Here is a 14839-nt window from a genome sequence, read left to right on the forward strand (position 1 = left end):
AGTGGAGATCAATGTAGCAACATATACATAAATGCAGCCCAGCAATGAGAGATAGATGGAAGCATAACACTCAAAAGTAGATTGATGAGAGAATGAGTAAAGTACAAGTAAAGTGACACGATAATGTCACTTGCATACACTCATAAGAGTGCATACATATGCTCAATGAAAAAAACATCCTAAAGAAGGGAAAAGTGCCCCAACCCATTATTAGCCTACATCCACACCACTACCATATAAATGACTACATCATCAGTTTCTTTGATAGGTCTACATAAGCTCTCTAAATCTTGTCTCAGAGAAGTGAGTTGGAATTTGAAGTAAAGATTAGCTCTATATACAAAACCTTATCTGCGGTGGACTCTTAGGTTGTTAGGAGTTATAGCCTTGCTAAAATTGCTCTTCCCCAAGGTTTTCTAGGTTCCATAATTAGAAACATTTAAGCTTTTTGTTGAAATAGACTCAAAGTTGGGAGTTATAGCCTTGCCAAAAGTTCTCTTTCCCAAGGTTTTATAGTAAGCTTTTTACACAAAAGAAGTCGACAAAAGGCTTCTAACTTATCCAAAACTCGTCCAGATAAGACCAAATTTGACAGGTGGGTTTGTCAGAGTGTGAAATACTTGATGGATACTTCAAACCCACTTTTTTAAAAAATAAGCAGTGATGACTAAATAGTGTCCAATCATGACCAAATTTGGTATTGAGAGTAGTACACACTGATGTTAAACACAGTGACTAAATGGTAACTGATCATGCTAGAAGGCAAAGGACCTTCAATGTATGCGCTCTAGATGCCATTGATTATAGTGACAATTTCATGGGACCACCTAGAGAAATACATGGCTATGAAGCTTCATTCAAATCTAGATCAGGTAATGAGAGATCTGATGGATGAAAATTGGAAGGGAAAAAGGAGGACCTAGATCTCATTAACAAACTCATGAAGTAAATAAAAGATGAGTTCAAAATCACCCTAAAGGAGGTGAGCAAACCCTACCTCTACCCAAAAAGAGATATGGTCTGGTGTGTACACTATAAATCAAAGCATACAACAAACAAAGTGTTCGCACTTGAAACTAGGGCCTAATCTATGCTTCGGCTATTATGCTCACATGGGCAATGATGACACTAGCCAATGCTTAGGTTCAATCTTGCACTTAAACCTAACCCAGGAAGCTAACCTGGTAATGGGGGCTTTATCTCTGCTCGCCCTTCAAAGGTCTCTTCCCTTACTGGCACCACCAACTAGAACTCAAAATCCATCAACAATTGGAGGAGGAGAAAGACCTACTCAAATGCCTCCACCAGTTTTACCACCTTAACTAGCTCCACCTAGAGTCACTCCTATACATCAAGTAGGAGCGGAAGGAGAGGGAAATACTTTGGAGAATGTTGTGACAAACTATAATTATGAGTCACTAGAGGAAAGTTCTGACACACCTGAGTACTTTGTTAGACCTCCATGTTTTACTACGGTAGCATACATCTTTGATGAATATTACTGCTTCAAAATAGGGTAAGGATACTAACTCCTCATCAACAAGAAGAGCCCCACTATCTTTCTATGCATATTGAGGAAAAGGAACACCTTTTGGAAACTCAAAAGTTTGTAAATACACAATTTCCATCATGGATGATGCACAACCTGTAACAAAAAGAGCTCATCCCATGAATATAAATTATGGAAAACTCATGCGTGAAGACATCGACAAACTAATTAAAGCACATTTTATTTATGAGATTGAGCACATGGATATGTACCTTTCCTTCTTGTTAACTTGTTGGTGAGAGCTTTTACATGTTTCTATGGTGGATGCACTTCTGGTACATGATGTATTTTGCACCACTATTGATGATAGACAAATTTTGGGATAAAAGGCCAATCTACACTTTCACCTCTGACCCAAACTGGGTGTTAATCTTGTCTGATGTGGGCAAGGCTGAATATACAAGTATGTTTAGCAGTAGGACATCACACATGTTACATCTCAAACAACTTTGGTAACTATAACTTGCTATTTTTAGCAAATCTGGGTTTAAATAGCCATTACAGCAAAACAAGCTCTGACCTCACTCAAACTAGTTTTATGAAAAAGGTTAAAATAGATTTCAAAGGAGATGGGCCTTGATACTGGGATTATTAGGTGTACTGCTTACAAATCTATCAACCCTCCAGTCCATCGGACCACCATAAGTAGTTCGTCTAAGCAGCTGAAAAACAGGCACAACGAACGTTAAATACATGCAACTCAAAGAGCTATACAAAGGGAGAATATTGTTTGTTTGGGGAAACTATTCTTATCTGATCACTGTAATATTTGGCAAGAGTGTTTACTCATCATGGAGTACACACACCCCAAATCTCATCCCAATCCAATATGTGGAGCATAGACGATATTTTTAGCAAACGCCCAAATTAAGCAAGTTTTTAGGATTAAATACTCTAACTAATTATTCTGTATATTTAATCACTAGACAAATCAATGTTTGTGAGTTGGGATGTATTTTTGCTGTTTTGGGCTCTTTGGGTATTTTTATAAAAAATATACATTTTTATGCATAAAAAAGCATATAATGCTCAAAAGTGGTCATATTATTATTATAATCCCTCTTTGAGAGCAAGAGAAAAAAAAATCTCCAAATTGCATCTTCCTTGTGTCTTCTCTCTTGTATGACTACACTTCCATAGACACTAGTAGAGAGCCCTGTACCCGAAGAGGGCCAGTGCATGTCTACACTTGTAGTTCCATTGCTTTTTCATAAAAAAGCCGTTGAAAAGACTAGAAGAGCAATACAATTTTCTCTAGAGCTTCTCGGATCTCCATTTTTGCATTCTAACAATAAACATGCTTCAAACAGATCACCGATAGGCCTAAAACCTAATAATTATTATTTTTTTCTACTTTTCTTGCCATAATGCATAAGATGGCAGTGGGTTGAACTCAATTAGGGTTTACATTAGATCCCTAATGAAGTTTTATCATACCTTTGTGCAATTTCATGCATGATTTGTGTCATATTTTAAGAATTTTTTTTAATGTTTTTACAAATCTACACTCTTTTTGGTTGAGATTGAGTATTAATCATTAATTAAGCTATTTAATTTATAAAAAAAGGTAAGTATGATTCCTTGTTCACTCTATCTTTTGTAAAAAATCAATTTACCTTATTTTGATTAAAAATTTGTCTGAAATGCTAGGGAGACTTTGCTAAAATTTTCTTTGAATTTCCTCACCCCCACAAATATGGTTAATTTTAAAATCCTTGTTATCAAGCAATAAAAATTCAATACGATCTCATATGATGGTTCAGTTGTCCACTATGAACATCATGCCAAAACTTGTCCCAGCCTGATGTTCGTAAACAACTATTTTAGATATTTCTTGCAAAAGCATAGTTACATACTACTTATTTTATGACCCAACCTACCTACATGCGACCTGTTGGAGCCCAAACTTGGTCCATTAGCGCCCCTTGACTTGCCAAACATGCCTGCAAAAACTTAGCCTATTCCACATGACATAGATTGAGATATATCAAAAAGCATCTTTTTGCACTTATCTTAAGTGCAGACCCCGCCCATAACCTTCCTGCAAGGTATTTGGCCAAGGTAAATGCATTTATATGACCATTTCCATTACCCTAGTACACTTGCCAAAGTACCTAGACTTTGAAGCATAACATAGGGCTCCCCTCAAGAGCCGGTCTTGAGATGATCTAAATCTTTGACTCCTCTCCAAACACCAAATTTATGGATTTTAACTAAGTTAGACTAAGAATTGGACTCTGATCCAGATACAGAAGTTTCTTAGTTTGATGAGCTCTTCAAGTTGGTGTACTTAAATTCCAATATACCACTTGCTAGTTTAGCATATCTCAACTTTGTGAAAAACTTCACCCTAAAAAATATTATTTTGGGCTATTTGAGCTTATCTTTTGTACCAAACTTGATAGGCCTAAAAGTTTCTTGTTTTAACTAATTCGAGTTATCACTCTACACTGCTATACCTATGCTTTCCTATTCCTTGCTCTTTTTCCACACGCTCGGGAAGATCGTGCACAACGACTAGGCAGGGAGGGGGGTATCCTATAGGTATTTCACAGAGCCTTCAACCTTCAGGATTTTAAACACCTTCAATAAGTGAAGGTAAAGGGCCATCAGAACTCACCACAAAAGTGGGATCACATTTTTTACCAGAACCCTGACCAAATCCTAAGTAGAAGTAGGAAAAGTTATAGAACACACTTGTCTGATCTTTTCACAACACTATATGAATTGACATGGTCTAAGAACACTCTCAAAGTGCAGACTATTGACAACACTATTTCACACACTTGTCTTATCATTTCACAACACTATATGAATTGACATGGTCTAACAATAGTTTCAAAGTGCAAATAAAATTTTGATGAAAACTCATGCAAGCACGACCAGATCGAAAGGGAAATCCAAAAAACAATGGTGAGAAGTCCTAGACGAGTTGAATATAGATGATGACGGGTGGGCAATCACGCACAATTACTCAAAATACTAGCTTAGAGATGAAGGAGAACACAGAGAAAGGATCAAGGTGCGGAGGATGACATATGTGCCAAAAGAGGAAATGTAGGTCTTTGTTTACCATGTGCAAGCTTGTTATTTTATCTTCTAAGAGCTTAGCCTAGGATTAATGGATAGGTTGTAAGCTATTGGTTTACAAGAAATGAAAGCCTCAGTGACCCGCTTAGAATCCTCGGATACATCCACACTTTTGACCTAGCTTGAAGACAAGAATGGTAGATCTTGGTGGTGTTACAGTGTAAAGGTAGAACTCTCCAACAAACTGACTTGAAGCATGCCAAGTACATGGATGAGAGAATGAATATTCACAACCATGTCAAAAGCAAGAAAGTGAGTAATGCAGGGATTCTATTTTAGATGAAGACCTGCTAAACGCTAGCAAGGCCTTAAAATTGCTCACTCCAATGAAGTACTTAGATAGACGTATCAAGATTTCACCTAGGCACTTCTACTTACTCATTCTCACGGAGTGAAAGAGAGGATTGGGCTTATGCCTTGCATAAAGCTCTCATGGCTTACTTTAGGGAAGTAAAGAGGATAGTGGCTTATTTAATACATTAACAGATCACCTATGTGTTAAGATTCATGGACCAAGCTCCCTAATGACAATCAACTATCTAATTAGATCCTAATCCCAATCTAATTAACATGTGATTAGTGAAAAGCTAAGCTAGGGTGGGTGATAAGCTAATGACAATCAACTATCTAATTAGATCCTAATCCTAATCTAATTAACATGTGATAAGCTAAGCTAGGGTGGGTGATACCTAATAATAAACATAATGAATGAACTAAGCTAACTTAGCTTAAGACTCAAGCATAATTAGGTTACAAGATTGAGACTTGTACTCATTGAGAGGCTTGAGAGCTTGCTACATTTTTCATTGCTTGAAATGGTCCCCTTTTATATATATGAGGAGGTACACTTGGGCTTGTACATCAATGTGGGATAAATCTACACTCTTCTCTCTAGCTTACATATCATCTCAAATCTCAACACCCCCCCTTGATGGTGACTTGACCTATCTTTGGTTGAGGCCTAGAGGTCATCTCTAAGAGTGAGGTCTCCCCTTGATAGAGACTTGACCTATCTTTGAGGTCTAGAGGTCTCTTCGAAGAGTAGGGTTACAAATTTTGGCTATTTCTTCTACCTTTGTTACATCATCGGTGCCAGAGGGTAGGACATACAAAGTTTTTAGAAAAGATGATTAGAGCTAGAGGCATCATTTCTACCACAAAGTGACCTTCTTCCACATAGTTGTTTTCTTGATTCTATTCGGAGTAGCAATGTTCTTCCACATAGTTGTTTTCTTGATTCTATTCGGAGTAGCAATGTTCTTCCAAGTTCCCAATCCTTCCACATGCATTACAAATTCTTTTTGGTTTATTTTTGAACTGACAATTTGCAAAGATGTCACCAAGCTTTCCACAGTGATTACATCTTGGAGATGTTGATTGATTTGTTCTTGGAAATCTCCCATCCTTTGTAAACAATACTTGCCCACTTGAATGTGATTTGAATGGTTCTTTATCTTAAATTTTGATTCAGGGTTCATGATGATGAAGGAGGCTAACCCTAATGCCCTTACTTTTGACAAGTTGCTTACTAAACTAGTATATGTGTGGGAGATCGTGCATTTGCTACCAGTCGAAAAGGTAAAGGAAAAGCCTTTTCTTCGGCTATAAGCTAAAGGTAGTATCAGCCTAGTCTAGAAAGAATGCCAAGAAGGGGCGTGATAAAAAAGAAAGAAAAATGCAACTACTATCGAAACCAAGCCATTAAAATGAACGCAAAAAAAGGTTGGAGAAGGAGAAGAAGAAAGAGTTAGGCACGACTGTGGGCTAATGCATCAGTACTAAGTGATAAAAAGTAGGAATCTTGAGTTTGCTCCTTAAGGAGGAATAGTCACATGTGTAAACAGCTCCTCGTATATCCAATGAAAGGAGTTAGTAAGAGTATTCTCACTATTACAAATGGTGGGATAATCACTCAGGCTCATAAGTCTTGTTTTTGTACTAGGCATTAAAAAGAACCTGATGTTAATCTTTGCCCATTGCTAGGGTAGGCCTAGTGGTCATATTTGTTGATGATAGGTGTACAATTCATGACTGGAGTGATGGAGACATCACTGTGACATATCTAGTACTCTAAGCTATGGGCTTTATAGGTTGGACAAGTATGAGAGATTGGCACATAATGCTTCCACACGTGCTATGGAGGAGTGACGCATAGAGCTATGGCATGCCCGCTTTAATCACTTGAATTTTGGTAGTTTATTACATCTTAAAAGTCAAGAGAGGTGTCAAAGTTGCAAAATCTTGAGGCCCCCGTTAAACATGTATATGAGTGGTGCATTTTGGGCAAGATGCACTGGACATCATTCCCAAAAGATGGATCAATTAGGGTTGTATAAAAATTATACCTTACACATAGTGATGTATGTGGCCCCATGAGGATACCATCGATTGGTAGATACCTCTACTTTGTGACTTTTATTAATGACTACTCCTAGCACACCTGGGTGTATTTGTTGAAGGAAAATTTAGAGGTCTTTACATACTTTAGACACTTTGTTTCTATAGCTGATAATTTGCATGTATGTAAAGTTTACACCCTTTGTACAGATCGAGGGGGGGAGTATATATCAAAGGAATTTCATGTACATATGGCTAAAAGAGTCATAAAACATCAATGCATAGTGCCTTATAAACCTTAGTAAAATGTTATGGCTAAGAGGAAGAATAGATCTCTCATGGAGATGGCACATTAAATGGTTAATGGCCAAGATTTAGCTCATATTTTTTGGTTAGAGTTAGTTGTACATGCCACCAAGGCCTAATTACCCCTTATGAAGCTTGGAATGGTAGAAAGTCCTCTGTGGCTCATTTGCATGTTTTTGGTTATCTTGCATATGCTCGTATCTAACCAACAACGCAATAAGCTGATGATAAGACAGTAAAATTCATTTTTGTGGGATGTAGCTTAGAAAGTAAAGAGTATACCATCCGGCCACAAAGAAGTTTTTGGTGGAGTAGAGATATTGTGTTTGTTGAGAGCTCAATTAATTCCATGATTTAATGTAAAAAATATAAAAATGTATGCTCATAAGACATATTTGATACACTCCTACTTTTGTATAATGCTAGCTAGGTAGTAGCCATATATGGAGTAAATGAATGCTCAAAAAAGTGCTACAAAAATCAGCCCATACTAGCTGAAAATCAGCTCATATTTCAGCTCACAAACTAGCATATTGATGAGGCAATTGTCGATGATTTAGTGGATGAGGAAAGGGAAGCCATATAGGCATCCAAGAGAATGCTAAAATGTCTAGTGTGCAAAAATTGCAAGACAACAAATTAGCTACTCCTTAACCTAGCAGGACATGTGTAAGTTCTCATCATCATGCATCTTATTCTTCAGTGGATCATGCTCTCATTACTAATATATGCAATGAAGAGGAACTTATTTCCTTTGAGAAAACACAAGAAAATGAACATTGGATATAGGCCATGCAGGATGAGTACAACTCAATCCTAAAAAATGACACTTGTTATTTAGCAAATTTGTCTTTGGAAAAAAGGCCATTGGTACGACGTGGATTTATAAGCTTAAGTGTAAGCTGATGGTAGTGCTGATCACTACAAGGCAAGGCTTGTTATGCAAAAGGGTTATGCTTAAGAGAAAGGCATAGATTATGATGAGACCTTTGTACCCACATCTCTCGTATGACTTCGACCAGGTGTATTATTACATTGGCAGCACATCATGGTTACAATATACATCAGTTGGATATCAAGATTGCCTTCTAAAATGGTGACTTGCATAAGGAGTTTATGTATCTCAGCCTCATAGTTTTGTTGAGAAGGGGCATGAATCTAAAGTTTATGCAAGATAAGAAAAGCTTCATATAGCCTTAAGTAGGCTCCCAGAGCATGGTATGAGAAGATAAACATTTACTTGGTTGTGCAAATGGTTTTTGCAACAATCTAGTTGAGAGTACCCTCTATTTAAAGAGGAGTAAAGATTGTATTGTGCATATCATTTTATACATTGATAACATGCTACTCCATAGACCCTAGTGAGGATAAGATTTTAGCCTTTAAGGTTAAATTACATGTGTCATTGAGATGATGGGCTCTTTGCATTATTATTTGGAAATATACAATTTATGTAGCATGATGATGGTATTGTGATGTTATTGTTAAAGTACACACATAGGCAGCATGATGATGATATAGTGATGTTGTAGTTAAATTACACACAGAGGCTGCTTACATAGTTTGGTCTTAAAGACTGTAAGCATGTTGCTCCACTGGTAGAGATAGGTGCTAGGCTTAGTCTCCAAGATGTAGGTGAACCATTTGATGCATCACTTTATTAGCAGGCTATTGTAGATGCATCATCTATATATGTAATACGAGGCCAAACATTTAGTTTGGGGTCCCAGTTGAGCAGGTTTATACACAGTCCTATAAGTAAGCATTGGTAGGTTTCCAAAGCAAGTATTCGGATACCTATAGGGAGCTTAGTCCCTTGCCTTCTATACTAAGGGGGGTGATGTTCAATTGTATGCTTTTAGTGATTTTGGTTGGGCTGGATGTTATAACATGCGAGTATCTATTGGCTTTTACTTTCACCTTGGCTGTTATAACATGCGAGTATCTAGTGGCTTTTACTTTCACCTTGGTGATTCATGTATATTATGGCTCAATAAAAAGTATCTGATAGTGGCCACTTTGAGCTATGAGGCTGAGTATAGGGTAGCTTTTATAGCAATTGTGGAGTGATGCTCAGACTCCCTTTGGAAAATCTTGGTGTTGGATAGTAGTCCCCCACCTCCATCTTCATTGATAACCAGAGAGCATAGCCATTATGAGGAAACCCAATGTTTCATGCTTGCACAAAGCACATTGAGGTGCATTATCATTATGTCAGGGAGGAGAGGCTCATTACATGAGAGATTAGCTTGGCTTATCTCTACTCGTGACATTGTGGCAGGATATGTTCACAAAGGCTCTCTCACAAGAGAAGTTTGAAGCTTTTCGCAAAGCTTTAAGCATATTACCATTTAGATATTGATCAACCACATAGGATCCCTATACATGTTCACATTGTCACACTACATGGGGGATTTGTAGCTGTTTATATGGTAGTGATGTGTGGACATAGGCTAATAATAACGAGCCAAGACACTTTTTCTCTCTTTAGGAGGTTTTTTCTCTTGAGCATATGTTTGCACTCTTATGAGTGTGTGTAAGTGACCTTATCATGTCACTTCACTTGTACTTCACTCATTCTTATTAATCTGCTTTCAATGTTGTTCTTCCATCTATCTCTCCTTGCTTGCTACATCTATATGTGTGGCTTTATTGATCTCCACTCCAACAGTCGAGTGAGGTCAATTTTCTACACCTAGCTCTAGAACATTCATTATAAACTAGTTTTTAAAAGTGAGCATAGGGTTGTGCTCTTAGCACCTTGGAGCATCTACATACCAAGTTTGAGCCCGTTCTGAAAACTTCGGTATACTGGCTATTTTTAGCTAGTTCGGCCTTGACTTGGCTTAAACCCATGTATTTATAATGATATTTACCTGAGAGTGAATTTCTAGCAATTCTTGCAAACTTATGAAGGTTTAACTAAATCTTGGACTTAACATGTAATTGATTGCTCTTGAACTTGAGTAAACTTCTTGACTTAACTACCAAAGTGTTCAATTTTGGTCAAAAAGCAAGACTTGCTAAAAATAGCAATCTCAGGGAACTTCACCTACTAAGGGAATGTCCTCCTGCTATGTATGACTCATGATAGTCCAAATTCAAGATCTCTCTAGCTTTTTTCTAGCCTTAAAAACTTGTTCTGGTCATAAAAGATCGAGAACTTTTCTAAATAGTGGTTCAAAAAATCGAGTCCCACTAAGGGGGGCTACATTCACAGAGTGCTAGAAATATTTGTTTTTCAAGTTGTCCAAAGCTATGGAACTCTTGTTCTCTATGAGGTTAGACCATATTAAGTTAAATCATAATTTTACTGACCAAAATAGGAATTTTAATTTGTCGAGAAGACTATCTACATATTGTCCACATTTTCTTCAAAGGCCACTTACCTTACTAGCACCACCGACTACATCAAGTTGGAGTGGAAGAGGAGAATACTTTAGGGAGTAGCTGATTACAATTATGAGTTACCTATGAAAGTCCAGACACACCCAAGTACTTTGTTACACCTCCAAGTTTTAGTATGGTTACGTGTGACGAGTACACATCTTTGATGAACATTACAAATTTGACACGTGGGAAGGACATTAACTCTTTTACTAGAAGAGCCCCACTGTCTTTCTATGCATGTGGGTGGACCTCACATTAAGGCTAACCTAATAGGACTTATAAGGATGTGCCCTAATGGCTACAAACCTTGTTCCTTTTGATGGTTTAGCGGTGTGGAATTGCTCAAAGATTGTCCCTAGCATGTGAGGTTTTGATGAATGGAAGGGTTTGTTTTTTAACCAGGCATGAAAAGTTCAATGGCCCTCTAACTAGTTTAGCTCAAAAATTGGCCTCCAGCACACTACTAGGTGTCTACCATTGGACAGCTTATAGATCACATTTTTGCTCTAGACTAGAAACAAGGATGAACATCATCTAGAACATCATGCATGCAGATGCTCATTGAAAAAGGATTACCAAAAGGCCTTCTCCATAGAGAGTAGCTACCTAAAAAACTTATGTCTCTCTAAGCCAATAGTAATACACCTTCGTCTCAAGAGGCTACTTATGCTTGCTTAAAAACACTTCATATAATGTCGAAATTAGTGGAGGTTTGATATGCATCAAGTATTGATGTTTTAAACACATGCATAGGGCTGTGCACTTATCATAGACCCCTAGAGTCTTCTTTTCATCAGAAATGAAAAGAAAAAAGTTTCCCTGGCCATATTTTACAACTTTTACCATAGCATAACCCTTGATCAGCTCTAGGTGGTGTTTGGTTGTTGGGATTAAGCCAAAATACATATACTTATGAATCATAACTGGTAGAAGGTCTACATACTAGCATATAGAAATTTGATGATATACCAAACTTTTACAAAGTAGTTGGGTAAACTTTTGAGTACAAACCTATGTCATAAGGTCACTTATTGCCTTCAAAAAATAATGCATATGATGTCAAAAATATTGGAGGTTTGATAGGCATGAAGTTTGGATACCATGAGAGCATATAGGAAACTAAACCTTGTATGCCCCTTTTTGAAGTAGGCATGGAAAAAAAAAGCCTAGAGGAATTGGGCCCTAGTACCTACTCTCTACTACTTGGGACTCAACCTTGGTTGGTTAGAATTGGATAGAAATTGATATAGGCCTGAATAACTTAAGGAAAAATCCTACAAAATTGTGTTACAAACTGATAAGCATAAGGCCTTCTTCGTTAGCTAGCTTGGAAATTTCTAGCTTTTTATGTCCACTTTTGCCAATATTTGCCAAGGGGTCACTTTGTGCAGTCTGAAAACACCTCAAATGATCTTTGATTTTCTCAAGCAGAGACAAAGATCTACCTACGCCTGACTCTATGGTTGGGAAGACCCTCTTTTTAGTAGGCATGGAAAGCATAATGTCCAAGTGTGCTTAAAATTGCTCTTTTCCCAATACATAGCTCAATGTGGTTAGAAATGGCTAATATTGCATACTCTTGATGTTTATGATGTGTAGACTGCTGCATTCATGAAAAATTATACCAATTTGGTGCACACATCAACTCTTCCAGAGCAGTAGTAGAGTAACCCTCCAATTTCAAAATCTATTTTCTCTCTCATTTTAAAATTTGCACACAGAAAGAACCCACAAATAGTAATCCTCCTCCAAAGGAATCTAATAGTCTTCTAAAAGATTTCTTGGCTTAACAAAGGGAGGAATGATACCCAATGGAAAGTCTATGAGATGGAATGGATCCTTAACCAACTGAAGGACTAGTGAGAGTAAAATAGCAATACTACCTAGCTGCATGAAGCTTTTGTACCCATATTTGGTAGTGATGTGTGTGAACACACAGCAGGGGCACTTTGTCCCTCGTTATGAGGTATTTTCCCCCGTGGTAGTATACACTATCTTGGGGTATACTTATCATCTTTGTACAGCACACATTCATCATCTATCTATCATCTCATTTGTGTGCCCCCTTGAGCATATCTACTATGTGTGTGTGGGGGGGGGTATGTGTGCGCACATTCTTGCAATCCTATTTCCAACATTTGGTATCAGAAAATAGGATTGCAAGAATGAGCGCACACATACCCACACACTTCACTTTGCCCTTATTGCTATTGCCTATCTTCTTGAATTGGATCAAGGAGCTCTTCTGGGAGAAGAAAGAGGATTGTGAAGTGTGTATTGCCTCATGTTGCTGCTTTGCGCTTAGATTTTTGTTTCGGGCATGTTTTGGGGGCTGTACGTGCGGTTTCTACATCTTATGAGTAAAATTTCTAATCACTCTACTCTGCATTTCTTTCATACACCTTGCAGCTCTCCATTGTCAGTCGCCTTATTTTAGCAGCCACCTTGGTTGTATCAAAGTAGCACTTAGCACTTTACAGGTTGTGTGATTACTTGTTTGGGTATTATAAAAAATGGCAAACAGTGATGTATTTCAGAGGTTACCCGCTTGAGGATGAGTTTGATGAGACTAACTACTCATTATGGTCATATATGATGCGGCATGTATTGGTAGCCAAAGGGCTATGAAAAAATCATTGTTGAAGAGGTTCAATTTTGAAGATTGCAAACCTATGGCTACACCTATGGAGCAGAGTTTACGACTAAGTCTTAAAGATACAAGTGACCCTTTGATGCTAGCTTGTATCAAGAAGTTGTATCAAGAAGCTGTTGGATGCCTTTTATTTTTGTGTAACATCAGGATTGACATTCAGTATGCGGTCTCAATATTGAGTAGATTTATGCATAGCCCAGGCACAAAAGCATTGGTAGTATGCCAAATGGGTGTTCCATTACCTAAGAGCACCAAGCACTTTGGGTTATTTTATCCCAGGGGGGGTTAATGATAACTGCATACATTTATAGACTAAAAATGGGGTAGATGCTATGACACACGCATGTCCATGAGTGGTTTTTACTTCTAACTTAGTGATTCATATATATCCTGGCTCAGCAAGAACTATGGCCACTTCTAGCTATGAAGTTGAGTACAACTATAGTTGAGTGTGTTTAGCTTAGGCGCCTTATTGTTGCTGATTTGGGTATTAGAGAGTCCTTGGCCACTACTACCATCTTACTGACAGTTAGAGTGCTATGTGTAAGGTCCCTCCCAAGCTATGTATGTGTCTCTTTTAATATAGATTTCAAGAAGGAAAGAGAGTGTAATTAGAGAAGAGTGAGACAATAAAGCTAGAAACATTAGGAAAGTGATAGAGTAAAAATATTAGCTCCAAAAATCCTAAAAGAAATAAGAAAACAATAATAGTTCTATTAAGAGATAAGTATCTCTAAAAATAGAAATTCGAATTTAGTTGATAGGAGATTATATTTAGAGTACTTTTACATATTTAGAGTCCATGCATACTAAAAAGATGAAAAGCCAATGCGTTTCTAAAGATGGCGCGTTTGCGGCTATATACAGACGTTTTTGCTTATTCCACCCACGCAGTCTTATAGACTAGATCCTTTCGGTTCTTTTGAGTGGTTACATGACCATATTCTGAGTTTTTATCAGAGAGTTATGGCTGAAACAATTCTCTGGTTCTATCAAGGTCTCTACACATGGAAACTGTAAGAATGCAACTAGTAGCCACAAGGTGATTTTAAAGAAAGAATAGTATGCCATAGCCTACTCCATAGCTCCTCTTTTAAAGAAAGAATAGTATGCCATAGCCTTGCAAGAGAAGGCTACTTTGCCATAGATCTTCAAAAGAGAGAAAAGTCAAAGTATGAGTAAGAGGAGATAAAGCTTGGGGATGATCGGATGATTTCAATCGTAAGAGAAGGTATTATAAGACTCTCTATTCTCATATATCAAGTTCTAAAACTCTTATTAGCGAGCAAAGACAACGATAAACGATAAATTTCTATAAGGTATATATATATTTTGTTTTTCAATTATATATCATTCTTAGGGGTTGAGGTATGGCTCTGGCTTCTCTATTAATTATTAATAGTGATCTATTTGAATGATTTACTAGTTAAAGTTTTAATTCTTTTAAACAACAACATATGCCTTAATAAAGAATGTCTTATCGCAATCTCAAGTTGAAATGCTAAAATCTTTGT

This window comes from Cibotium barometz, chromosome 10 (genome assembly GCF_041138505.1).
Source record: "Cibotium barometz isolate CiBa-2024 chromosome 10, ASM4113850v1, whole genome shotgun sequence".
Lineage (NCBI taxonomy): Eukaryota > Viridiplantae > Streptophyta > Polypodiopsida > Cyatheales > Cibotiaceae > Cibotium > Cibotium barometz.